The sequence below is a fragment of the Puma concolor genome, chromosome A1 (assembly GCF_028749965.1).
Source record: "Puma concolor isolate L17-30 chromosome A1, mPumCon1.1.hap2, whole genome shotgun sequence".
NCBI lineage: Eukaryota > Metazoa > Chordata > Mammalia > Carnivora > Felidae > Puma > Puma concolor.
The window spans coordinates 125,492,733-125,518,572 of NC_141667.1; the positions used below are offsets into that span (position 1 = coordinate 125,492,733).

General features: G+C 40.2%; 1 protein-coding gene across 4 annotated transcripts in view; it reads left to right on the plus strand.

Annotated features, from left to right (window-relative positions):
* SIL1 (SIL1 nucleotide exchange factor) overlaps window positions 1–25,840 on the plus strand; it is a 217,241-nt gene that overhangs the window by 95,115 nt on the left and 96,286 nt on the right. The window lies entirely within an intron of this gene.

A 25,840-nucleotide genomic window follows, 5' to 3' on the forward strand; every position in this document is an offset into this window, starting at 1 on the left:
CTAAATACTAGAGATTGAGAGAATATAGTAACCAAAAATTGTTTGTTGTGTACCCAAATGTGAATGTGAAATTTTACATGGAAAAACGCAGCCGTATTGCACAAGTGACCCTGGAAGGACATCTTCGCTGCACTGAGAGAGAATCCCTGGGCCCATATAGAATCTTCCTAAAGGCTAGATCTAGATCCATGCTTCCTTACTCAGTGCTTTAGTTTGTTTGTGGTGTGTTAGAGGGAATGAGGACAATGGAAAGCACATTCATATACATCACTCCTCCTACTCTGACAGTCCCTCATCCTGAAGTGCATTAAAGCATATGATTTGTCCTAGGATAAGCTGAAGATATGATCTGAAGAGATGACTCTCTCACAATGGGATTTGATTACCAGGATTTGGGAGGGGGTTTTGGTATTGCATTGTCTCCCTGATAGCTCTCCAGTCCTAGCATATCAGTGACTGATATGGTGCCTCCGTGTACAACTGTGCCATCCACTCTGCCCTCTCAGGCTGAGTGCAAGTTTATTCAGAGAGGAGGCTTTGGAGAAAGTTCCTCGTGACATGTGGCAAAGCCTCAGTTTCTGGGTTCAGGAGATAGTGGTAGCTGTTAAGAAAAGCAAAGGGAGATTAAACAGTAAGCTCCCAGAGAGAATTAAAAAGATTGTTAGATTAGAATCACAGTGTAGGGGTGCGTGGGTGGTTCAGTCAGTTAAGTGTCCAACTTCAGCTCAGGCCATGATCTCGCAGTTCATGAGTTCAAGCCCTGTATCAGGCTCTGTGCTGACAACTCAGAGCCTGGAGCCTGCTTCAGATTCTGTGTCTCCCTCTCTCTCTGTCCCTCCCCCACTTGCATCCTGGGTTTCTCTCAAAAATTAATAAACATTAAAAAAAATTAGAATCACAGTCTAGATAAGAATAGTTTGGGGAGATGGGAGTTTTGTTGTAGCTTGGGATTCTGGCCTCCTTTTCATGCAGTAGGACTATTAGAATTTCAGTTATGAAAGCTGATAAGAGCTGAGAGAAACACCAGTCCTATTGGATGAGTGGTCCTTCAGGTGATCTTTTTGTTTGTTTGTTTAAGCCTACGCATCTCCTATGTGTCATAGAATTCTCCCTCCATTCCACTGAGCCTGCAGTCAGCCACTGTTCTTTCTAGGGAGATGCTGCCATGCTGGGAACTATACAGAAAGTCAAGTTAAAAAATCACTGTCCCTGGCCATTGTGAGCTTGTAATTGAAAGTCATGGAGAACATTTAACTGATGCCTATTGTGAGCATATATGTAAACTATCTAATAATGTGAAATAATGAGGAAGTCTTGGCTATTGGACAATAGAAATTTAGGGGAAGTTGAAATATATGTCACTTCTATACTTTTTGAATTCTGAAGTTATTTTGGAAACGAAGGATTTGTGTGTTTTGTTCATAAAGATATCATGTATTTAGCAACATGAATTCCTGAAAAACTTGTTTTTAGAATGTGGAAGAGAGGATGATTAAAGAACCAGAATTAGACCTGAGAGAGGAGTAGCTTTTTGATCTCTTTCTGGAGGCTCTTTGATTGCTCACTTTGGATCACAATGGTCTTTGAATAAGAGTGACCATTAGCCATACCAGTTGAAGGGAAATTGGTTTCTTAGTCACTGTGCTGGTGAAATAATGGGGTGGTTATAATTCTGACCTTTTTGACATCATGTCCTTAGTTTTTAAAATGTCCATCCACCTGTCACAGGCCCCAGGAATAATCATTTACTCTTCCAAATGGAGATGCTTGGAGCCCAGAGACTGATCACAGGATGGGACAGTGTATAAATAACTGTACTAGTATCAAGCTTTTGCTGTTCGCAAGGTCTATACATTCAGCCATTTTAGTGGCTTTCCATGTAATGCATTTGACTTTTAGTTTCTGTTGCTAAAATAATGGTAGCATATTCTCTTTTCCATTTGTTTATTTATGGTCTTGTTTTCTACCCTTGCAAAACTTGATATAGGTACAAAGCTTCAGAAATGTACACATACCAGAGTAATAGATAACTCTGATTTGGTTACAAGGCAATAATTTAAGTTGACAGGTTTAGCTGATAACATAAAACACAAGAGAGAAATAGGATCAGTTTATAAATGTCAGCAGAACCCCTGAGAGTGAGTTGCTGCCTTGGAGCTGACTCCGGTACTGTTGTTTTGTCTAATATATTACAAAGCGAAATAAACTGATGTCTGTGAAAATCTGGCTGACCAAGATTAAAAGAATAGTGCTGTAAATTAGCTGCTTCCTTTATGTCACTTTTAACCAACTTTCAGAGAAGGCTAAATGACAGGACATTAGGGTCCTTGCAGAAACCTGGGGTTCCAGTTTCTCTGGAATGCCAAGGGGCCATGAGCATGGATGGACCTGACTGTGGCAAGTCCTGCTGGGAATCACAACCTGCTAGTTCTCCATGCTTCACTAAGCCTCTTTTCCAGGAAAATGGAACCTTAGAATAAAGGAGACTGTGAAGTCCACATGTCAGAAAACTTTACCTTGTTGAAGGTCACTGTAGGTTCTGTCACTGTGACATCCATAGCCATCCAAAGTGATGATGTGAAATATTTCAGTGATTTGTAAAAACGAAAATCAATTCAGCATAATGAGGCATTGACACACAAGATCACCCTCTCTCTCACAGAAAATAAATATTCCTGCTTTACCGTGACATTTATTCCCTATAAATGCACTAGCATTTATGTAGCATTATCTTATGATTGTGTTTTATTCCTTGTGATGTGCTCTTTTATTGATGTCTGTAGAGCCAGGGGAAGTGGTGGGGACTGCTTAGGGCTTCCAGGAGTAGTTGGTTTTTAGGAAACTAATTTCAATTCTGTATAGTTAGTAGGACTGGGCATAAAAACTAAGCACATTCATCATTTGCATGCCTCTCAGTGGCTTCCACACACTCAGAAGAGTCCTTGGAGTATTGCTTTTACTCTGTAGAGCAGTTTGGTCTGACCTTGTTTTGAGATATCTCTTGTTGCAGAGGAAAACTAAAGTTCAAGGGACAGAAATTTTTAAAAAGTCATGTTTCCATCGATCTGCCTCAAGGCAGAACTGCCCTGAACTCTCTCTAGAAACCCCTTTCAGAGATTTCTGTGGATATTGCTCACAAACTCTGGTTGTTGATTTGTGCTTTTCAGTCATTATGGACACTAATGTCTTAGTCTGTTTGGGCTTTTGTAACAAAATACCATGGAGTTGGTGGCTTATGAATGAAAGAAATTTATTTCTCACAGTTGTGGACACTGGGAAGTCTAAGATCAAGGCACCAGCAGATTCAGTGTCCGGTGAGAGCTTGTATCTTCTACACAGATGGCTCTCTTCTTGCTTGTCACCTCACAAGGGAGCTCCCTGAGGTTTCTTTTATAAGGGCACTAATACCACTCATCAAGGTCCCACCTTCAAAATGACATCACCTCTGAAAGACCCTGCCTCCACATACCGTTATATTGGGGATTAGGTTTCAACATATATGTGACACAAACATTCAGTCCATTACAAACACTAAATATAACTCAGAGATGCTTAGCTCTCAAGGCAAGAGGGGATGAAGGGAAATCCTATTTTAAAAACTCTTTAATCCTCTCGACTCTTAAGTCACCCACCATGCCAGTGTGTGTGTAAATCCTTATGGAGTTCCCATCCTCTTCTTTTCTTGGGTTTCCCTACTTAAACGCCTGGGTGGCTCAGTCAGTTGGGCGTCCAGCTTTGGCTCAGGTCATGATCTCACTGCTTGTGGATTTGAGCCCTGAGTTGGGCTCTGTGCTGACAGCTCAGGGCCTGGAGCCTGCTTTGGATTCTATGTCTCCCTCTCTCTCTCTGCCCTTCCCCCTCTCACGCTCTGTCTTTCTTTGTAAAAAATAAATAAACAATAAAAAAAAATTAAAAAATAAAAAAGAGGGCACGTAGGCTGGTTGGGTGAGGGCTCTGTTAAAGATCATTTGGGGATAAAAACACTGAGGTTGAACCCAGTGTCTTGTTAGTTTGTGTCTGAGCAATGCTCCTTCTTGTTCCCAGCCCTCTGGACCACCTTCTTGTAAAGCCATAACCCTACAAAATACCTGTCAGGTAATTCATTGCAAATATGCAATTTACATTTGATTGATTGGATTTATCTCTGTTTAGCAGAATGTGTTAGAATGTGTCTGAGTAGTACATCTTGATTATGGCTATATGGTATTCTACATCATTACGTCTGTCTTTTAGAAAGTGTGTATGTTGTAGGTGTATAATTTATAGATAATTCCAGTTATAACAGTGTATTTCAGGGGAACCCAAATGAACCCATTCTATAGTAAAGACATGAAATGGTTGGTTGGTTTGTTCTTTCCAGCTTCCCTCCTTTTTCCTTTTTAAAATATATTTTTATTTAATTTTATAATACATGCTCATATAAAAAAGTCATAATTACAGAAATATATAATGTACGAAGTAAAAATCCTTTTAAGTTCAATTTCTTCACCAGAGATAACATATATTAGTGTATACTTTTTTTGTTTTGAAGTTTATTTATTTATTTTGAGAGAGAGCACTGAGGGAGGGACAGAGAGAGAATCCCAAACAGACTTTGCACTGTCAGCATGGAGTCCGACGCTGGGTTCTCACAAACCGTGAGATCATGACCTGAGCCGCAACCAAGAGTCGGACGCTTAACCAACTGAGCCACCCAGGGACCCCTATTAGTGTACACTTCTTTAAACCCTTTTTATTGTAAAATTAAACATAGATACAGAAAACTAAAAATGTATATAGCTTAATTATTAGAAGGTGAACCCTCTTGAAATCCTACATAATGCAAGAAATAGAACTTTACCAAGTACTTTAGAAGCCCCTCCAGTGTCCTATCCCAGTCAAGACATCTCCCTTGCATCAGATGTAACTGTTAGCCTGATATTTATAGTAATTGCTTCTTCACTTGTAAAATATTATGTTACCTAACTGTACACCCTAGACTCTTTAGTGTTTCCCTTTTAAAAAAATGGTTATGGGGCGCCTGGGTGGCGCAGTCGGTTAAGCGTCCGACTTCAGCCAGGTCACGATCTCACAGTCCGGGAGTTTGAGCCCCGCGTCAGGCTCTGGGCGATGGCTCAGAGCCTGGAGCCTGTTTCCGATTCTGTGTCTCCCTCTCTCTCTGCCCCTCCCCTGTTCATGCTCTGTCTCTCTCTGTCCCAAAAATAAATAAACGTTGAAAAAAAAAATTTAAAAAAATGGTTATGTCCTTCAAGTTTCTTTGAATCTACAGGTTATTCCTGTGTGTCTTTCCTTTATAATTTGTCTGTTGAAGAACTCAGGCCATTTGCCAGACGGAACTTTGCTGATTTCATACTCATGATGCTGCTTAACATGTCTCTCAGATCTCAGTATTTCTTGCAAATCGTTAGCTGGATCCAGAGGCTCAATCAGACTCAGGTTCTGTCCCTATGGCAAAACTATATGTAGTTTTGGGTTCTTGTATTACGAAGTACGTAATGTCTGATTGCCTCTCGTGGGGTTACAGGATACTGATATTCAAATCTGTCATTTTGTTTTTATTTTTAGGTACATTATTTTGATAGAGACACTTCCCCTCATATATTATTTGGTTACCCAGTGGTACAGTTCATAAGGGAAAGTCAGAATAAATGCTTGGTTCTTTTTCCTTACTTACCAGTTTTCAAGATAATGAATTGGTTTCTAGTCATCCTCTGGAGGTGATTGTTTTTTTTTTTTTTTTCTTTTTCCCTTTGTGAACTCATGGATTTAAGTGTGTGTGGTATATTTTAATCCCTTACAATTATTATTTTTACTAAAACTGCAGTCATTCCATCTTTGTTCAGTTGAAGGTTTTCAAGTAAACTCTTTTGATGTTACCCTAGCAGTTATTGATAGCTTTCTTACTATCTGGTGTGACAAGATATTCTAGGCTCATCTTATTTAAGTCCTGCTCAGGACTGAGATCAGCCATTGCTCTAGGAAGCCCTGGTTTCCTTTAAAAGGAGATGGTGTCTTAAGACTACAGTTTGGCCATTTGGGTTGCTCATTGCCATCATGTTGATCATTGTTTCTAGACTTTTCTGTTGACAATAGCTAGGAAATATATATGGTAATATACCTCATGCAGTCAAATGGATATTCATATTCTTGAGAAGAGGAATTTTGTTTAACCTCTTTGATATTAAATCCATATCTCTTTCCTTCCACACTAGAATTCTGGTTTTAGGACACAGGGGAGTGTGCAATTAAAATATCTAATAATTACTCATTTGCTCTGTGTCCTTTTATTTATATAATATATATATAATAGTTTCAGAATGGCATTATTACCACCCCTTATATGATTACTGAAAACAGCTGAAAACATTATGTGTGTGTTCTCGTTCTTCTTTTTTTTTTTTTTTTAATGTTTATTTTTGAGAGACTGCAGGCAAGGGAGGGGCAGAGAGAAGGGGACAGAGGATCAGAAGTGGGCTCTTTGCTGACAGAAGCTAGCCTGGTGTGGGGTTTGAACCCACGAACCATGAGATCAGGACCTGAGCCGAAGTCGGACACTTTACCCAACTGAGCCACCCAGGCACCCCTCCTTATGGTTTTTAAATATTCCTCCTTTTACCTTCTATTTATCTTAAGGCATTTTCTGTTGTGATTATTATTTTATTTCTAATTGTTCTTTGAATTTTGGCACTTCATTTCTTATTTTTGTTCTTGAATATCTCATTAAAAAAAAAAAAGTATTTAGCTCATTTTGAAATAGCAAGTTCGTGTTTTGATCTATTGGTGGCCATGTCTTTCTGACTTGCTTGCATTACCTGTAGGGATGTTACTGTTAGCCCTATTCTTTTTTTTACGGTCTTCTAATGTCTTTATAGGATTTGACCTCATTATTTTTCTGTTGCTTATTCTTATGTGGGATTAGATTTCTTGGGATTTGAAAGAAGCATGGTTTTAATTACCTTTTCTAAATTCATAGTGCTCCCTCTTCTGTTGTTTTCATGTAGTGTTCACAAACATGGCAGCTTCCTCTATAAGGTTTCTCAACTCTGTTTTCTTCCCTCACTTTTATGTGGACCTCCTCTTTCCTTTATTTCTGTTGTTTCAGTTTTGCTTAATTTTGGTTCCACTTCTGAAAGTGTCTTATTTTGGGACACTGTGCTGATACAGAGCACTGGTTGATTAAATTGAGAGTTCACTGGGACCTGAGCTCTAGAGAGTTCTCTAGCCCCTTTGAGAACTTAACCATGGGTTTCTTGGACTTGCCTGTTACTGGACTGGGAAAAATCCCTCCTAGGGTCAACTGCTGTTCTCCCATCAGCCCACTGTGTTTTTTAGTGAATACCTGTTGATTACTGTGGTGTTTTCCTCTGTAAAGTATAAGAGGCACCTCCTTGCTTCCTTTATCGTCCCATACAGAGAGTGGTACCATTCAGAGTTGATGTCATTTGGTGGTTTGTCTTCATCTGCTTCTGTTTCGGGATTCCTAGATATTTTTTCACTTAGTTTTGATGTAAATGTTGTTTATGGGTTTGGTTTTGCTATCTAGTCGCTGAGTCTGTTTTTGTGTGGGGATTTGGGTAGATGAAGAAACTATGCTGCTGCGATGTTAACATCATACATTCTTTAAAAAGAAAGATGAAATCATATATTTGCAATTTTTTGTTTTTGCTTAGACTTAGTCATCTTTTTATGTCAGTACAAGTCTCCCTCTTCCTTGTCTTCCATTGAAGGAATGTGCTGTGTTATGCTGCAAGTTCCCTGTGATGGACATTTGTATTGTTTCTCGTTCAGAATTGTCAGAGTTCAGAAATTACATAGGTAAAACCAATGAACCATCAAAGTAGTAATTAGTAAAACTTTATTGTGCACACACCAAAAAGACAGTTTGCAAACAGGAAACACTCAAACCAAATCATGGAATGAGGCTCAGGGGTGTACTGTTAAAATGGAGCTTATATAGTGAGAAAGCAGCGACTCTATATTCTTCACACTGGTTGTAATATTAGAATTTTCCTAAATGATGGGGAACTGATCACTGGTTACCTCATTAACTTTGGGAAACAGCTTCCAGTTTTGCTATGACGTCCAGAAGCATAAGCAAGAAATGATCCAGGTGAAGTTAGTCTTGGAAAATAAGTTAAATTACACTTTGTTTTTATGACTAAACTGGTTTTGCCTGCTCAAGGAATTTTCAAGGCTAGTCTCCATTTGTTTTTGATTTCAACACAATTGATAAAATATTGTAATGAACATTCTTTTTTTTTTTATTTTTTATTTATTTATTTAAAAAAATTTTTTTTTCAACGTTTTTATTTATTTTTGGGACAGAGAGAGACAGAGCATGAACGGGGGAGGGGCAGAGAGAGAGGGAGACACAGAATCGGAAACAGGCTCCAGACTCCGAGCCATCAGCCCAGAGCCTGACGCAGGGCTCGAACTCACGGACCGCGAGATCGTGACCTGGCTGAAGTCGGACGCTTAACCGACTGCGCCACCCAGGCGCCCCTGTAATGAACATTCTATCCGTATATCATTGTGTACTTCTGTGAATGTATCCTTTGGAGACATATACAGAAGTGGAATCTGTTGGGTCAAATGAACAGTTATAGTTTTAATAGATGTTGCCAAATGCCCAAAAGTGTTGATTTATATTCTTAACCTGTTTTAGAATGCCTTTTGCTGATTGGCCTTGCCAGTATTGGCCTAAAAGCTCTCATGATCTCATAGTTTTTGAATTCGAGCCCCATGTTGGGATGGATCTGTGCTGACGATGTGGAGCCTCCTTGGGATTCTCTCTCTCCCTCTTTCTTCCCCTTCTCCACTCATGTACTCTCTCTCAAAAATAAACATCTGAGGGGCGCCTGGGTGGCTCAGTCGGTTGAGCATCCGACTTCGGCTCGGGTCACGATCTCGCGGTCCGTGAGTTCGAGCCCCGCATCGGGCTCTGGGCTGATGGCTCAGAGCCTGGAGCCTACTTCCGATTCTGCTTCTCCCTCTCTCTCTGCCTCTCCCCCGTTCATGCTCTGTCTCTCTCTGTCTCAAAAATAAATGTTAAAAAAAAAATAAACATCTGAAAACAAACAAACAAAATATTTCACGTACAATTTGAGTCTTCACCGACTGGGCTCAGGTGACATTGTTCTTGTTGCCTTCTTGACCATAAGCTCTATCTTATTTCTGTTTGGTGGGCTTTGGAATACTTGAAGGGTTAAGAATAAAGAGCAGTCATAGAGCTGTCACCAACATTTCATCCACTAAAGCTTATAATTAGAGGTGATAATACTCAGAAGTCTGCAGTGAAGTCTGATGTGTGTGTTTTACTAACAGTTAAGAACTAAACCATGCTTCCTTCCCATTCTCTTTTGATCTCTTGCTCTTTGTTTCTGTCTGTGTAATTGTCTTTGTACCTCTCTTTGATTTTCTTTATGGGTTGAGGAGTGATACTGTGGAAATAAAACACATTTAAAAATATGCTTAAATTAAGTTTTATTTTCCCCTGGTTCCAAATTAGAGACTATCTTTGCAGCAATACATCCTTCTGCCCTGCATTTCAGAAAGAGGAGATTGTTTGCTTTTCTTCCCATAAAGCTCACTCATTTTTGTTTTGGGACATACAGTGGACATTAACTGTGTACCAGACACTCTGTTTAGCAATGTAAGGAATATAAAGATGTCCTGACTTCAAGAGGAATCTAACCTACAGGAGAAAATTTGACAAGTATTACAATTTTATGGATTTGTTTCCATCACTAGACCAGTGATTGCCTTAATTGTGGAGAGTCCATGTCTTATCCTTAATTTCCCTAAAACCTGGTCTATTGTGAGTGGCCAGTAAATGTCTGTTTAATGAGTAACAAGAACCTAAATGACTAAGAGAAAATAAAGAGATAGTGCCATTAGAAAGGAATAAGCAAGACAGTCTGGAGATTGAAAGGAAGGGAGGACAGTGCATAATACCACATGGAGTTGGTCAAGCTAGGCTATTAAAAAGTGGATTTGAGGGGCGCCTGGGTTGCTCAGTCGGTTGTGTCCAGCTTCAGCTCAGGTCATGATCTCGCAGTTCTTGGGTTCGAGCCCTGCATCGGGCTTTGTGCTGACAGCTCAGAGTCTGGAGCCTGCTTCGGATTCTGTCTCCCTCTCTCTCTGCCCCTCCCCTGTTCACACTCTGTCTCTATCTCTCAAATATAAATAAATATTTTTTAAAAAAGGATTTGATTTTAACAGCCTAAAAGCAATGAAGGAGATAATATCAAGGACAGAGGAAAGCATAGAATGTGTTTGGCTAGAGTCTGAGGTACCTGTGGATGAGGGAAGATGGGGCAGAGATCAGCAGGGGCCTTACTGGATTAGGTGGGGCTTGGACCCCAGCAGGGGTATTGGTACTTTGGAGCGCAGCAAAGAACCACTAAAGATTTTTAAGAAGGAAAATGCCAGGAGAGTTGTCCTTGGGTGATTCTTTGCCTATGTGCAATAGCAGGAGGTACAGCACAAGACCATCTATCTTTTCAGTGGAGATTAGCTCTCATGATCTCCTAGGGTTGCTTCTAGCTCAGGTTACTGGCATCCCTGGAGTTTTGAAGAATTTGCCGTTTCCTTTAAAAATTTGAAATGGGAGGTAGAAAGAGGGTGTTAGAGGGTGTCTTGGAGATGGCTTTTTGGGAGGTGATTTCTGTCAAAAGGGATTCACACCAAAAGTAGTCAGTAGGGAATGAATCCACTTAAGGGTGGGAGGGAGTACCTAGGCCAGAACTTCTTAAAAATTTTTTTGCTTTAATGTTTGTTTATTTTTGGGAGAGAGACAGAGAGAGAGAGAGAGAGAGAGAGAGAGAATACTAGCAGGGGAGGGGCAGAAAGAGAGAGGGAGACACAGAATTCGAAGCAGGTTCCAGGCTCCGTTCCAAGCTGTCAGCACAGAGCCCCATGCGAGGCTTGAACCCATGAACCATGGGATCATGACCTGAGCCAAAGTCAGAGGCTTAACTGAGCAACCTAGGCCAGAACTTCTAAGCACAGCTTTCATGTACAGTGGGTAGAATATATGTAATCAAATGACGGTTGCAACATTCACATTAGGTGCTCAGGATTGGGAGCATTGTGAGGAGGCCCAGCCAGAGCCAGCATCAGCTGTGAGGATTCAGTGGTGGTGTGGAACAGGCTGCTTGTCTGAAGTATACACAGATTTGCTGGAGCACCAGCCTTGTGCTCAGTGGCCCAAAACATCCAGGCATCTTCGCCCATGCTTGGATGGGCACCTGCCAGCATAGTCCCTTGAGGAACTAGAGCCAGGGCAGCTGCTTTTATAAGCTTTTATGGTACATTGTTGCAAAACAGACTGAAGCCTGTGATTGAGTTAAGTTTATCGGGAAACCCAAAACCCTTCTCCCTTGTTGCTGGTTGGCAGCTGTTCTCATTTCATTCCTCCCCATGTTTGCTAAGGTTATGCTGCTGGATGTAGCTTCTTTGCTTTCTGTTCTGATGTCTTGGGGAGTGGGATAGAGACCTCCCGTCTTAAATGGATTTGGTTAGCCTGCTGGTGGCCCCAGTCAAGGAAATCTGTAATATGGGTGTAATTTGGGTGGTACAGGTCTGGTTTAAGTGGCTCATTTGCTACCCTCTCAATTTGGATGTCCTCAAGCCTTTATTGTTACTTAACTTTTTGTAGCCTTAATGAGGCAATCTGACTTGAAAATTCTACAAAAATCATGGACACATCTCTACAGAACTCAATCATATATTCTAAGAGTTTGTCAACACTCAGTGTGACCATCTATCATGGCACTAGTCCCTGTCTCATAGCTGGAAAAACCATGCACAGAGCGGGAAGAGCCAGGCAAACACCATTATTTTTTTTTAAGTTTATTTATTTGAGAGAGAGAAAGAGCATGTGCAAGTAGCTCTTGTAGAGAGAGAATGAGCATCTCAAGCAGGCTCCATATGTGCTGTCAGCCCAAAGCCCGATGTGAGGCTTAAACTCACACCGTGAGATCATGACCTGAGCTGAAATAAAGAGTTGGACCCTTAATCGACTGAGCCCCCCCAGGCACCCCTAGGTGCCTGGCAAACACCATTATTGAGGAAAACACCATTATTGAGGGCTCCACCAATAATGGCAAACACCATTATTGAGGGCTCTGTGGAATCAGCCCTAAGCATCCCACATATATTCTTTCTTACTCCTCACAGTGAACTCTCTGGAGTGGCTCCTCTGAGCCCCATTCTGTACATGGGCCACAGAGGTTATTTTCTCAAGTTCTAGGAGATACCATGTAGTGGAACTGGAACCTGTGTTTTCCTCTTCCTCACCCGCTCCCTTCTGCCACTGCACTGGACAGCTGCCCAGGTCACCTAGATGTTAGGGGCTTGTAGCTCCTTCTGGTGAACCTAGCAGTAGAAGTGAAGAAAGCAAAGCACAGCACTACTTAGTAGGTCTTTTAATACTGATGATGCCAAATACTAAGTTAAGAGGCAACAAATTGGGATGGCCATTATACTTAGGTGAAATAAGTCTCGGGTGACCTCATGTTGTTGTGCATGTTGGCTGTGATTAAAGGAGGTCCTCCCACGATGGTAGGGGAGGGTCCCCGGACCAGTTGTTTCCTTGACTGCCTTCCCTGCACTCTGTTTTTCCATCTGCCTCATTTCCCATTCAGGTTTGCATGCCACCTCCACTGCTCTCCCCTCCCCACCAAAAGGGAGAGATTTAAGAATTCCATCCTTTAGAACTGATCTAAAGAGAAATTCTGCCCTAGGAATTTTGTTCCATTCATACCTGTGGATTTCTTCTCTTTCCACTGGAGGGAGCATACAAGGTGAGGGGCTTTTTCAGCAGACCTTGGGGAAATTGTAGAGGTCAGGAGTCACCAATACTTGTTTTGAAATAATTCATAGAGCCACATTTGGCCCTAGAGGTAACAGGTGCTGTAAAAGAGAACAAACAGAGCCAATTATGATGTCAGGAACCCTGGGGATTAATGGGGTGGGAAAGAGGATTAAATATTAAAGTACAATATCTTCACACTAGGCTTTTTTAACCCCTTTATTAAATGATGACTTCTGTTTGAGGAAAATAAATGAGAACAAAGGGTATGTTTAGAATATAATCTTTGTGTTTTAAAATTGACTAATGAGTGGTTTTAGCGCTTTCATTTGGTTCTCAGTCAACCTGTGTTCCAAGTGTCAATTAACCAATAAATATTATGAAAAAGTCGAGTCAGAAATGGTTGCCACTCCTGCTAATGAGCTGCTAATGAAATTGTGCCTGGGTTGGAAATGTACTCTGGAATCCCCAAGAGTCCCCTCTAGAAAATGAGCAGTAGTAGAGCCAAGGCCCCTTGCCTCTGGGAAATGGGTACGTTTGACTCCTTCATTTCCATCTTGGCATTTTCCCCCCACCTCATTATTGAGTGAAGCTCATTGCCAGTCTTTTGTGGTTAATATCAGTTACACTGAGACTTTTACAGATGCAGTTTTATTTGACTTAATAATTATTAGGTGGGTTTAGAGGACTGGAAAAAATGTTGGGATGTACTGTGGTTTATTTCTGACTGCCAGGCCTTTGGCCTCTTGGTGATTCCCTTTCTCTTTGAATTTTCTTGGGCCTTCTTCACCTCCAACACATGTGTGCTCAATGGGAATAGACTGAAGTCTGAATATATTCAAGATTTTGTACAGTTGAGAAAGTAGGGGTTGGGTGGGAGTATATCTTTAAAAAGAGAGAAATGACAGGAATTAGTAGACTGTAACAGTCAACAGGGTTATTGAAAACCTGATTTCCAGCATGGATACAATATCCCAAGTGCTCTGAGTAAAAGGCTGTGCTATATCTATTAGTCTCGCTTACTGGGTTTTCGTCTAAGCTAAAGAGGAATATGGTAAAGATTGAAGGTAGAAATAGAAGGACAGAGGCAATCAGCAGCCCAGGAGACAGACATGGAAAACTCATTGTGCGTCTGTGGGTAAAAGTAACTCCTCTGCCCCTCACCACTGTTCTGCTTTACTCCATCCCTGGCTTTAAATTTGAGGTCTCTGACAGGTATCCTGGGCTGGTGGGAAAGTTGCTGCACATGATTAAAGGGCTGGTGCTTTTATGGGAGGGAAGATGGACAGCCATGATAGGATTCCTAGTTTGTGTGGTCAAAATATTACTCCTTATTACTTTCTCATGCTACCCGGTCCCCTGGTTCAGGCTTTATTATGTGTGATTGGGACAAGTACAATTGCTTTTCAACTAGCCTCCTTGGTTCTTGTATTCCTGTTTTATATGCTGATCTCCAAATGCTTCAAATGGAGTTACTCATAGCACCCTAAATATGCTCATTTCTTTGCTTGCTTGAAAGGTCTTCTCTGGACTTGGAAGTCGGAATGTTACTACCCCTTTTCTTCATTTACTTCCTACTCCTCAATGGCAGCACTTGGTCTTATTTATGTGGTATTCTTCCCAGTGGCCAACACAGCAAGTGGCCAACACAGCAAGTGGCCCTCAGTGGGTGTGCAATAAGATGTGGTAGAAAGGATGCTTAGAAAAGAGCAGGCTCTTGTCTAACCCTGAGTAAATGCTTGTTGAAAAGCCAGTTATGAAAAGAGACTGACTGTGTCCTCCATATGGTTACTTTGAGCCTTTGTCCTGTACTTCTCTGACTGTAACACAGGAAGTCTTCTAAGTAGCATTGCTAGTCCTTGAAGAACCCTGCTCTTGTGAATTCTGTAGGTAGCGGTTGGTGACCACCTGTTGTCTGTCCTCCTTCTGGACTGGGAAGGAGACCGTGCATAGGTCCCAGCAGATGATATTTTGGAGGGTAGTGCTGGAAGGTAATGGGAGCTGTCAGGGTAGCTGTTCCCTGAGCAAAACTGTGGAGCCTCTTGTTCTAAGGGGCTTTAATGCAGGTGAGGGATTTCCACTCTTGCGTGGAAGCCATACCAGATGACTCTTGGATTCTCTTGGATTCTGTGACTCAAGAGTGAAAATTCAGTTTGGAGAATATTTTAATTTTTTTCTCATTTTTTCATTGTTATGTACTTTTAAAAAAAGCATAAATATAACTACAATCCAAACTGGTTTGCTGTATGTTTCACTGTTCATAAAAAAATAAATTTCTATTTGTGTTACCCTTTACATTAAGCATTGGTTCAGGGTTCAGCACTCCAGAGAGGTTTGTGCACATTTTTTTTTGTTAGTGGTTCAGTTCAAGTTTGGCCTGAGAGACAGGATAGATGCTCATTTGTGTGAGGCAGGGATCTTGCCAGGACTTGTTTGGGGGCTTTGAATAAAAAAGCAGAAGGAGAGGGCTGTCGTAGTCATGGCAACTGGGCCTGTAAAGTCTCAGCTCTGACCAGCCCTGGTTAGGGGCTGGGAGGCCCTAGTGAGGTGAGTGGCACTGCTTCCTGTTCCATAGTCCTCCTTAGATTCCGGGGGTGGCCAAGGCAGGGGGCTGGCATTCAGACTGACCTTTCTGGAAGCCTACTGTGCCTGATGTTGAGCCTGAGCTGTAGACACGAGTAATTGGTTCTTGCCCCTCAGAAACTCAGCATAATCTGGTATTTTTATTCTTGTTGACACATACCCATAGGACTTGATAAATAAGATGTCTTTGTTTCATCCTGGTTGACATTTACCTTTTTGGGGCTGTTCCCTGAAGCCCTTTTAACTTCTTCAGAACACTGACACAGTATTTTCTCATTTGTTCTTCACAACAATCTAACACATTAGTGAAAGCAGACACAGTAGATTCTTTTCATTTGGCACAGAAGGGCATGAAGATTCAGAAAGAAAAAGGAATATGGCTAAATTCACCCAGCCTTCAAAAGCAGAGCTGAGTGGGTAGCAGAGTTCGAGGGCTTATGGTTGCATGGCCAGCTCTCATCTGAGCAGGCCGTGTCAGGATAACCCTTGATTATCCTGCATTGTAATTGCATCCAGGTAGGACTTGAAAGAGTCTAGAAGTCTGTGGAGGGAGAGGTTTCCAGGCACAAGCCTAGAGAGGACAGCCCATACTTTTCACCCTTCCCAAAGCCATGTACCTGCTGAGGCATCTAATGGCAAGGCAGAAACAAGAGCACCATGGCATCCATCTGCATTGGCCCTGCCTCTGCTGAAGCAGGGCAACCAGGCTGCATGGTATCCTCACTGTGGGTACTACCCAAGGAGGACCCTACCGTTGTGAGTCCAGGTAGAGCAAGTTTCTCATCACTAGGAACTGGGATGAGTTGTGACAAACACTGACCATGCAAAATTTGTCAGGTGAAAGATCTTTTCCAGTAGTCACAAATTGGCTGTGGGCTGAATTCCACTTAGAGATAAAATTTGTTTGGCTTTTATATTTTAAAGTTTGATGCTTTTAGAGGGAGCATTTTTCTCAGCCCTCACCGCTGTCTTTTGTAGATGGCCCTTCTCATTCATCTCTCATACTTGCCTGCCTCCTGTGGACATTTCTGTTGGCTCCTACCCCTTGGTCCACTGTTTGTTACCTGTCCTTCTACCAGGGTTCCTCTTGCCCAGGTGGAGGAAGAGGCCTTTATGGCCTCAGGCTTTCTTTGGTCCATTTTCTTCTTCTTCTTTTTTAAATTTTATTTTAGAGAGAGAGTGTGAGTCGGGGAGAAGAGCAAGGGAGAGAAAGAGAGAATCCCAGTGCAGGGCTTGATCCCACGACCCTGGGATCATGACCTGAACCGAAGTTAAGTGTGGGACACTCAACCGACTGAGCCACCTAGGCGCCCACATTTTCTTCTTCATACCATACTCAAGTATCCTGGGGCTGTGTAGGCTCTGTGTTTAGCTCTCTGTCTTGGCCCCTAGAAGTATTTGGTGTCACCTTGGACTGTACCTGATAGACTAATTGCTATTCTGGGATTCAAAAGGAGAAGGTAGTGCTTTATCCAAGGAAATGAATTTTTTAAACATTTTAATTGAGATACAAATTATATGCCATAAAATAAACTAATTTAAAGTGTATAATGGGAATAATTCTCAAATGTCCTAGAGAAGGTTGGTAGAATACATGGGTAGTTTTCAGACTGTGGTGTTTGATGGATAAGAAAAAGTTTAAAAGCAAATTTTGGAGGAGGTGTCTGGGTGGCTCAGTTGGTTAAGTGTCTGACTTCGGCTTGGGTCATGATTTCATGGTTTGCGGATTCAAACCCTGTGTGGGGCTCTATGCTGACTGCTCAGAGCCTGGAGCCTGCTTCAGATTCTGTGTCTCCTGTCTGCCCCTCCTGCACTGTGCTCTGTGTGTGTCTCTCTCTCTTTCTCTCAGAAATACATAAGCGTTAAAAATTTTTTTTAAAAACAAATTTTAGACACAAAAGGCCAGCTTCTTTACTTTGCTAAGAGGCTTAACATGAAACAACCCATTATCATCCATCATAATCATTTGCTCATTTTATAAAGGGGCATTTAAACACTAAAAAGGTAAAAACTATGTAATTTCAGGGGAAAAAAAAGAACTGTTCATTGTATTGGACACTTTTAAATTCCTTGTTTCAGGGCCATTGGAATGAATTGTCACAGTAAACCACCGCAAAACGTGGCTTAAAACAACAATAATTTCTTTTTGTATAGCTCTGTCTTAGAACTCTAGAAATAGTTCACATATCCTTTAGATGCCCCAAATAAACAGTTAAACCAACCAGTGTGTGAATGAGTGGGAACCACAAAATAGAATACATACACAAACAAGTGAACCAAGTATTACACGTTAATAACATAATGACATTACAGTGGGTGAGGAAGAAAGGAAATAACCTAAGTGACTTTGTGAAAAGATCTCTTGAGTAGATACTGTAAAGTCATAGATAAAAGAACTCACATAAATACTGTAATCTAGTTGGGTAAATGTGTTTCTCATAGGGGTATGGGCTAGCAATTTTGAAAGTATATTTATGTTAGAATTGAACAATAAATATATTGCAGATAGTAAGAGCCAAGTTTCTCTCTGTTGGAGAAAGAAGTTACAAGTAAGGAAAGGGAGAAGACAAATGAACTCTGTGGTGTTAGATTGAAATGTGAGATGTCATTATAAACTTGAAGTTTTTAATAAATATACACATAGACAAAGAAATAGGGATGTGTATATGAGCATATATATAAATGTATACACATACACAAATTTCTTAGTTCTTTCCATTGACAGGGTCTAAAAGCTATGATAACCTTAGTTGTAATGAGCATAACTATGACCCAGATCTTGGTTTCTAAATACTACTCTTCAGTAAAAGAAACAAGGGTTCCTTGAGAAGTAGTTGATTCTAGGGGAGGGGAAGGAAAAGACAAGATGAACTTGGGACATCTTCTGAAACCAGAAAGTAAGGAAATAGTTGAAAGAGAAAATGATGGGGGAAAGAACTTGTTTAAGGAATACAAGAGCCAACCTGAAAGAATTGCTAGTTGGCCAAGATGAAATAACTGGGCAACAAAATAAATAATATAGAATTGAATTACAACTCACAGAATAAAATATCCACAAGACCATACTGGTCTAAGTAAATAATTAAATAGATGGAGGACTGACAGTTTTTCCTTGTAAGGAAGTTGCTTTTTCTTTCTTTCTTTTTCTTTTTCTTTTCCTTCTTTTTCTTTTCTTTGCTTTGTTTCTTCTCCCTCTCGCTATTTTATTTGTAGCAAATTTTCTTTATATTTTTTTTAGAGATGCATACTGAACATATTGTAATATTTCTTTTTTTGTGTGTGATGTTTCTGTTTGCAACATTGCATAGTACGAAAAGTTTAAACAAATCTGGCAAAAAGAAACAGTGAAGTATAAGTGATGTAGATATATGTATTCATTATGCCATACTTCTTACTGTACTTGAAATTTCAATTAAGGTATAAGGAAGGAGGGAAGTAGAAAATTGCCATTAGACTGTCACCAGAGTGGTAATTGTTGCAGAAGGATTCCCCTAATGGTGTGGTTTGAGGAGAAAAGGGATTTGTATAATCTCAAAGTATTTCCCTTATAATTTTTTTTAAGCAATTCAGTGGGTTTTAGTATATACACAGTACTGTGCAACCATCACCACTGTCTAATTCCAGAACATTTTCATCACCCAGAAAGAAACCCCATTTCCATTAGCAGTCATTTCCCTTTCCTTCTTCCCCCTGGCTCCTGACAACCAATAATCTGTGTTTTTTGATTGGCCTTTTCTGGAATTTCATTTAAAAAGAACTGTATGATATGTGACGCTTTATATCTGTCTTCTTTAACTTAGCATAATGTGTTCTAGGTTAATCCACGTTGTATATGTCAGTATTTCATTTCTTGAGTATTCCACTATTTGTACATACCACATTTTCTTTATTCATTCATCAGTTGGTGAACATTTGTGTTGTTTCCACATTGTAGCTATTATAAATAATGCTGCAGTGAGCATTCATGTACAAGTTTTTGGTGAACATATGCTTTTAAGTTTTCTTGCGTATATACCTAGATGTGGAGTTGCTGGGTTCATATGGTAACTCTTTGTTTAAGTTGTTGAGAAACTGCCAAGCTGTTTTTCTTAGTTTGGTAGTTTGCTATGATTTTTGTTTACTATCATGGAAAAGCTCAGTAGATACTACTTTTATTAGTTGATCAAGGCCAACATCAACAGTCATAAGACATATTAACACCATACACTTTGTGATATGATGTGCTAGGAAGAACATTGCATCATTTCTTTGGTGATTCTGTCAAGGATGCATGACCTCAGTTTAATCATGAGAAGACACCAGACAGTCCTGAAAAACTGATCAGTATTCCTTGATGGTGTCAGGATCATGAAAGACACGGAAAGGTTGAACAATTGTTGCAGACGATAGGAAACTAGGGAGAAATAACAACCAAAGGCCATATAGGATCCTGGAACAAAAAAAGACATAGTGGAAACACTGGTAAGGCTTGAAGAAGGATCTTTACAGTTTGGTTAATGTTACTAATTTCCCAGTTCTGATAATTGTCTCTGACTGTGTAACATATTAATATTGAGAAAGGCCGTGTGAGCAATGTATGGAAATGATTATTTTTGCAGCTTTTGTGTAAGTTTAAATGTAGTTAAGAGTAAAAAACTAGGAAAGAAATCCAGTTTTGTATTCTTGCTCAAGTTTCTACAGATCAGCTAGACCTGGTTGACCATGGCTACATTGAGCTGGGCTTAGCTTTGGTCTACAATTTGGGTCCATATTTGCTCCATGGATCTCTCATCTTTTTTGGTTCAGAATGCTAGCGAACATTTCTCCTGATGATGGTAGAATTCCAAGAGACAGGAAAAACATAAAGCACATTTCAAATCTCTGTGGCACATTTGCTAACATCCCCTTGGCCAAAGCACGTCATAAACCGCATTCAAAGTCACGGGGTGGGAAACTTAACCACTAGGAGGAGGGACTGCAAGGTCACATGATACAGGGTGTGGATACAAGCAAGAAGGAAGAAAATTGGTAACAATAATGCAATCTACTGTAGATTTTCCACCCTTGGAAAAGCAGGAGTTGTTATCTGGGTCTTGGTTTGTGATTAAAGTCAGTGACAGATTCCCAGTGAGAGTCAAAGTTCAAGTGTGATATGGCCTTACTTAATTTGGACAGAGTTTCTTCTTGATATAGTTTCTTCAGGCTGCGGTTTGTCCCCAGAGAGCCAGTGGTAGGGAAATAGACACTGTAGGCTTTGCAGGCTTGTTGGCCTTTCAGGATCCATATGGTATTTTTGGCCAGTCCCCTTGCTCTCCACATTTCAATCCCTGACTCTTTACCTGGGTGTATCTTGTAACTTTTTGCCTCTGCCCTTTCTGAGTGTCCTGGTCCCTTTGTAGAGGCCCTAAAATGATGCAGGTCAGATTGCACTCTAACTTGGCCTTTTCCCCAGGGGGGTGGAAACATTTAAAATACTCTTATTTTCTGCTGCCTCTGCCACTGTTGCTGCCATTGCTGGTTTTGTGTATCTTAAATGAGCATAACCTGTATTTTAAGTTAATGCTATTGTGGTTGTTCTTGCCCCCTGTGGTGGCTTATGTGAAGGGAGTAATTTTGGAATTTTCCCCAAATAAAAGAAATTGGTTCACACAAGATTCTAGTCTATTCTTTGGCCACCTTAACATAGTATATATAACCTGTTATGTTTTGAAACATTTAGTCATGTTCTTTTTTTCTTGTTCATTTCTAATTTTTTTTTTTCTACGTTTATTTATTTTTGGGACAGAGAGAGACAGAGCATGAACGGGGGAGGGGCAGAGAGAGAGGGAGACACAGAATCGGAAACAGGCTCCAGGCTCTGAGCCATCAGCCCAGAGCCGGACGCGGGGCTCGAACTCACGGACCGCGAGATCGTGACCTGGCTGAAGTCGGACGCTTAACCAACTGCGCCACCCAGGCGCCCCTGTTCATTTCTAATTTTGATCAAAAGTCTGAAAATTGTAAATGCTACTGTTACTATTTTTATTACTAACATTACTACTACTACTACTACTACTACTAAAAAAAAAGATTAACGTGACTAATTATTAGGAATCTACTTGCCCTACTGAAAATCTTTGTTGGCCTTTCCATTCACGTCTAGATCAGCTAGGATTTTCTCTTTTTAATTTCTAATTTTAATTATTGAGGATTTAATACTAGGCCATATGATAGGCCCTGGGGATAAAATGGGGACTATTTATTTTTACCAGATGAATAAAAAAACTAAACTAAACTATAACCACTAGTTGTGGTAATTGCTATAAAGAAAAGTTTCATGGTACTGTGAAAGAATTTAGGGAGCAGCCAGATCTGGTTTGGGGAAATAGAGGATGCCTCTCAGAGGAAGTGACTGTTAGCTGAGATTGGAAAGATCAGGAGATGGAGGCTGGGGTTGGAAAGAGCAAAGCAAACAGCAAGTGGAATGGCCTCATGGTAGGAATGAACGTGGTTTTTTTCATGGAATGGAAAAGGGTCAGCGTGGCCTCAAGAAGGGAGAGTGGACGAGACAGAAGAGGCAGGCAGGAGCTAGATACCAGACGGCCTCATTGAGCAGTGTGAAGACTTTCATCTTTCTTTGGAGAGTAGTAGGCAATTAAAAGGTTTGAAGCAGGGGAATGACATAGATTTGTATTTGGGGGAAAAATACCATTCTTTGTAAAGAACAGTTGGACTGGGAGCTAAGAGTAGAGGGAAGGGCAGCTGGAACACTATGGCAATGTCCTGAAGAGAGATGGTGATGGTTTGGACAAGAGCAGTGGTGAGGAGGACAGCATGAATTGAAGAGACAGCAGGAGGGATGCCTGGGTGGCTCAGTTGGTTGAGCATCTGCCTTTGGCTTAGGTCGTGATCTCATGGTCCATGAGTTCGAGCTTCATATTGGGCTCTGTGCTGTCAGCTCATAGCCCACTTGGGATATTCTCTCTCCCTCTTTCTCTCTCTCTCTCAGAAAAAGAAACAGTCAGCAGGAAAAATCACTAGGTTTTGGAGACACAATGGGTATGGGGGATGGTGATGTAAAGGGATTATCAGGGATGATCTGCTTTAACTTTCTGCCCAGGAAGATTTTCTGTTGTTTCATCATTTTGGAATTTCTCCAGGTGAGACACCCTCTCCCCTCCAAACATTCAGAGATTAATGCTACAAAGTTATTTCATACCCCATGATCGTAGGAATAGGATAGAAGTTGCTAGTTCCTTGTTGTTCTTGCCACTAACTGGCCTCACCTTCTCTTTGGCTGCCTTCACAGCCTTTTCAATCCTCCCTGCTTCTTTTGTTCCTGGCCTCCTGAATGTAGCCTGTCAGTTTGTGTGTCTGAGTCTTTGCACACACAGCTCCATCTATTTTGGATTCCCTGTTTTCCCAGTCTGGGTCTCACTTTTTGCCTCGTTTAACCCCTGGTTTAACCTTATTCAAGAAGCCTCCCCAGAGAAAGTTTTCCCCACTCTACTTTGGATATATTTGTTTTAACCTTGAAGCATTTTGGATGGTTTTAAGGTTAGCAAGAAATCATTATGCGCATACACTCATGTACTTAAGTTCCCATTAATTTTTTTAGACAAATATACAGAAACTCCTATTGAAGTGGGGCAGCAGGAATAGAACAGAATGTCTTGGCATGGTGTTTCCCTGGCTCCTTTGTTATCTGATGGAGGCACAGTGGTTGGTGGAGTTCACTGTGGTTCTGCCAGAATGGAGAAAACTTGAATTCTTGCTATATCATTAGCCTTTTATACTTAAGGTTTACCTGATCATTCTGAAAGAACTTGTGCTATATGCTTCCCTTAAAGGAATTTTTTTAGATTGTCATCCTTTTTAGATCGTTGAATCAAATTCAGCATCAGCAAGGCCATGCCATCGTCTGCCAGGAGAAAGGAGAGTCAAAGTTGAGGTGTCAGAGCACCATTTCTTCTAGGATTCCAGTATCTTGAAGAATGCTTTCCCTAAAATTTCTATTCCTGTGGCCATTACTATTCCTTTTTGTAATTTTAGAATCTACCATAGTGGCCTGGGAGATAGTAGTTGCTTGGTAAATGTCAGTTGTACGAATGAATGGATAAATGTAACATTCCACATGTAGTGTGTGATCTTGCACACTTTATTTTTAACCACCTTTTTAAAAATTCTTATTTCCAGCATAAATAATATACAGTGTTATATTACTCTGAGGTATACAATATAGTGATTCAGCAATTCTATATATTTACTCAGTGCTCATCATGATAAGTGTACTCTTAATCCCTTTCACATATTTTGCCCATCATCCCACCCAACCCCCTCTGGTAACCCTGAGTTTGTTGTCAGAGTCTGGTTTTTGGTCTTCTGCTTGCTTTGTTTCTTAAGTTGCACATATGAGTAAAAGCCTATGGTATTTGTCTTTCTCTGACTGATTTATTTCACCTAGTGTTATACCCTCTAGATCCATCCATGTTGTTGCAAATCGAAAGATTTCATTCTTTTCTGTATCTTAGTAATATTCTATTGTATATATACACCACATTTTTTAAAGTTTTTTTTTTCATGTTTGTTTGTTTTTGAGGGGTGGGAGAGAAGGAGAGAGGGAGAATGAGTGGGGGAGGGGCAGAGAGAGAGGGAAAGAGGGAATCCCAAGCAGTCTCCTCGCGGTTAGCAGGGAGCCTGATGCAGGGCTCGAACTCACAAACTGTGACATCATGATCTGACCTGAAGTCAGACGCTTAACTTACTGAGCCACCCAGGCGCCTCTATACCGCATCTTTTTTATCCATTCATCTGTTGTTAGACACTCAGATTACTTTCATATTTTGGCTATTGTAAATAATGCTGCAGTAAACATGGGGATGCATATGTCTTTTCAAATTAGGGTTTTTGTATTCTTTGTGGAAATACCCAATAGTGGAATTTTTGTATTATATGGTAATTCTATTGTTAATTTTTGAGAAACCTCCATACTGTTTTCTCTTGGTGCAGGGGTTACCACTTTGCATTTCCACTAGTAGGGTATGAGGTGCATTTTTCTCCGTATCCTTACCAATAGTTGTTTCTTGTGTTTTTGATTTAGCCATTTTGACAGGTGTGAGGTGATGTCTCATTGTGGTTTTGATTTGCATCTCCCTGATGATGAGTGATGTTGAGCATCTTTTCATGAGTCTTTTGGCCGTCTGTATGTCTTCTTTCGTGAAATGTCTGTTCATGTCTTCTGCCCATTTTTCAATTGGATTGGTTTTTTGGTGTTGGGTTGTATAAGATGTTTATATATTTTGGATACTAACCTCTTATCAGATGTATCACTTGCACATCCTTCTCCAATTCAGTAGGTTGTCATTTTGTTTTGTTGATGGTTTCCTTCATTGTGCAGAAGCTTTTTATTTTGATGTAATCCCAATAATTTACTTCTGTTTCCCTTGCCTCAGGAGACATATCTAGAAAAATGTTGCTATAGTTGATGTCAGAAAATTGCTGCCTGTGCTTTCTTCTAGGATTTTTATGGTTTCAGGTCTCACACTTAGGTCCTTAATTCATTTTGAATTCATTTCTGTGTATGGTGTAAGAAAGTGTCCAGTTTCATTCTCTTACTTGTAGCTGTCCAGTATTCACATCACCTTTTGTTGAAGAGGCCTTTTTTTTTTTTTTTTTTTTGCCATTGCATTTTTTTTTTTTTTTTTTACTCCTTTGTTGTAGATTAATTGAACATGTAATTGTAGGTTTATCTCTGAACTCACTATTCTATTCCATTAATCTATGTGTCTTATTTTGTGCTGGTACTATACTGTTTTGATTACTACAGTTTTGTAGTAGATCTTGAAATCTGGTATTATGATACATCCAGTTTTGTTCTTATTTTTCAGGATTGCCTTGGCTATTTGGAGTCTTTGTGGTTCCATACAAATTTTAGGATTATTTATTGTAGTTCTGTGAAAAATACTATTGGTGTTTTGTTAGGGATTGTAGTAAATGTGTAAATTGCTTTGAGTAGTATGCAGTTTAATAATATTTGTTCTCACAATCTATGACCATGGAGTATCTTTGCATTTATGTATTAAAGTTCTTAGAGTATAGGTCTTTCACCTCTTTGGTTAAATTTATTCCTAGATATTTTTATTATTTTTTGTATAATTGTGAATGGGAATGTTTTCTTAATTTCTCTTTCTGCTACTTCATGATTAGTATATAGTATATATACTAATATATAGTATTAGTATAGAAATACATCAGATTTCTATATATTGATTTTGTATCCTATGACTTTACTGAATTCGTTTATCATTTCTAGTCATTTTTTGGTGTAGTCTTTAGGGTTTTCTGTATATAGTATCATGTCATCTGCAAATAGAAATTTTACTTCTTCTTTACTGGTTTGGATGCCTTTTTTTTTCTTTTTCTTATCTAATTGCTGTGGCTCGGACTTCCAGTATGATGTTGAATAAAAGTGGCAAGAGTGGATAG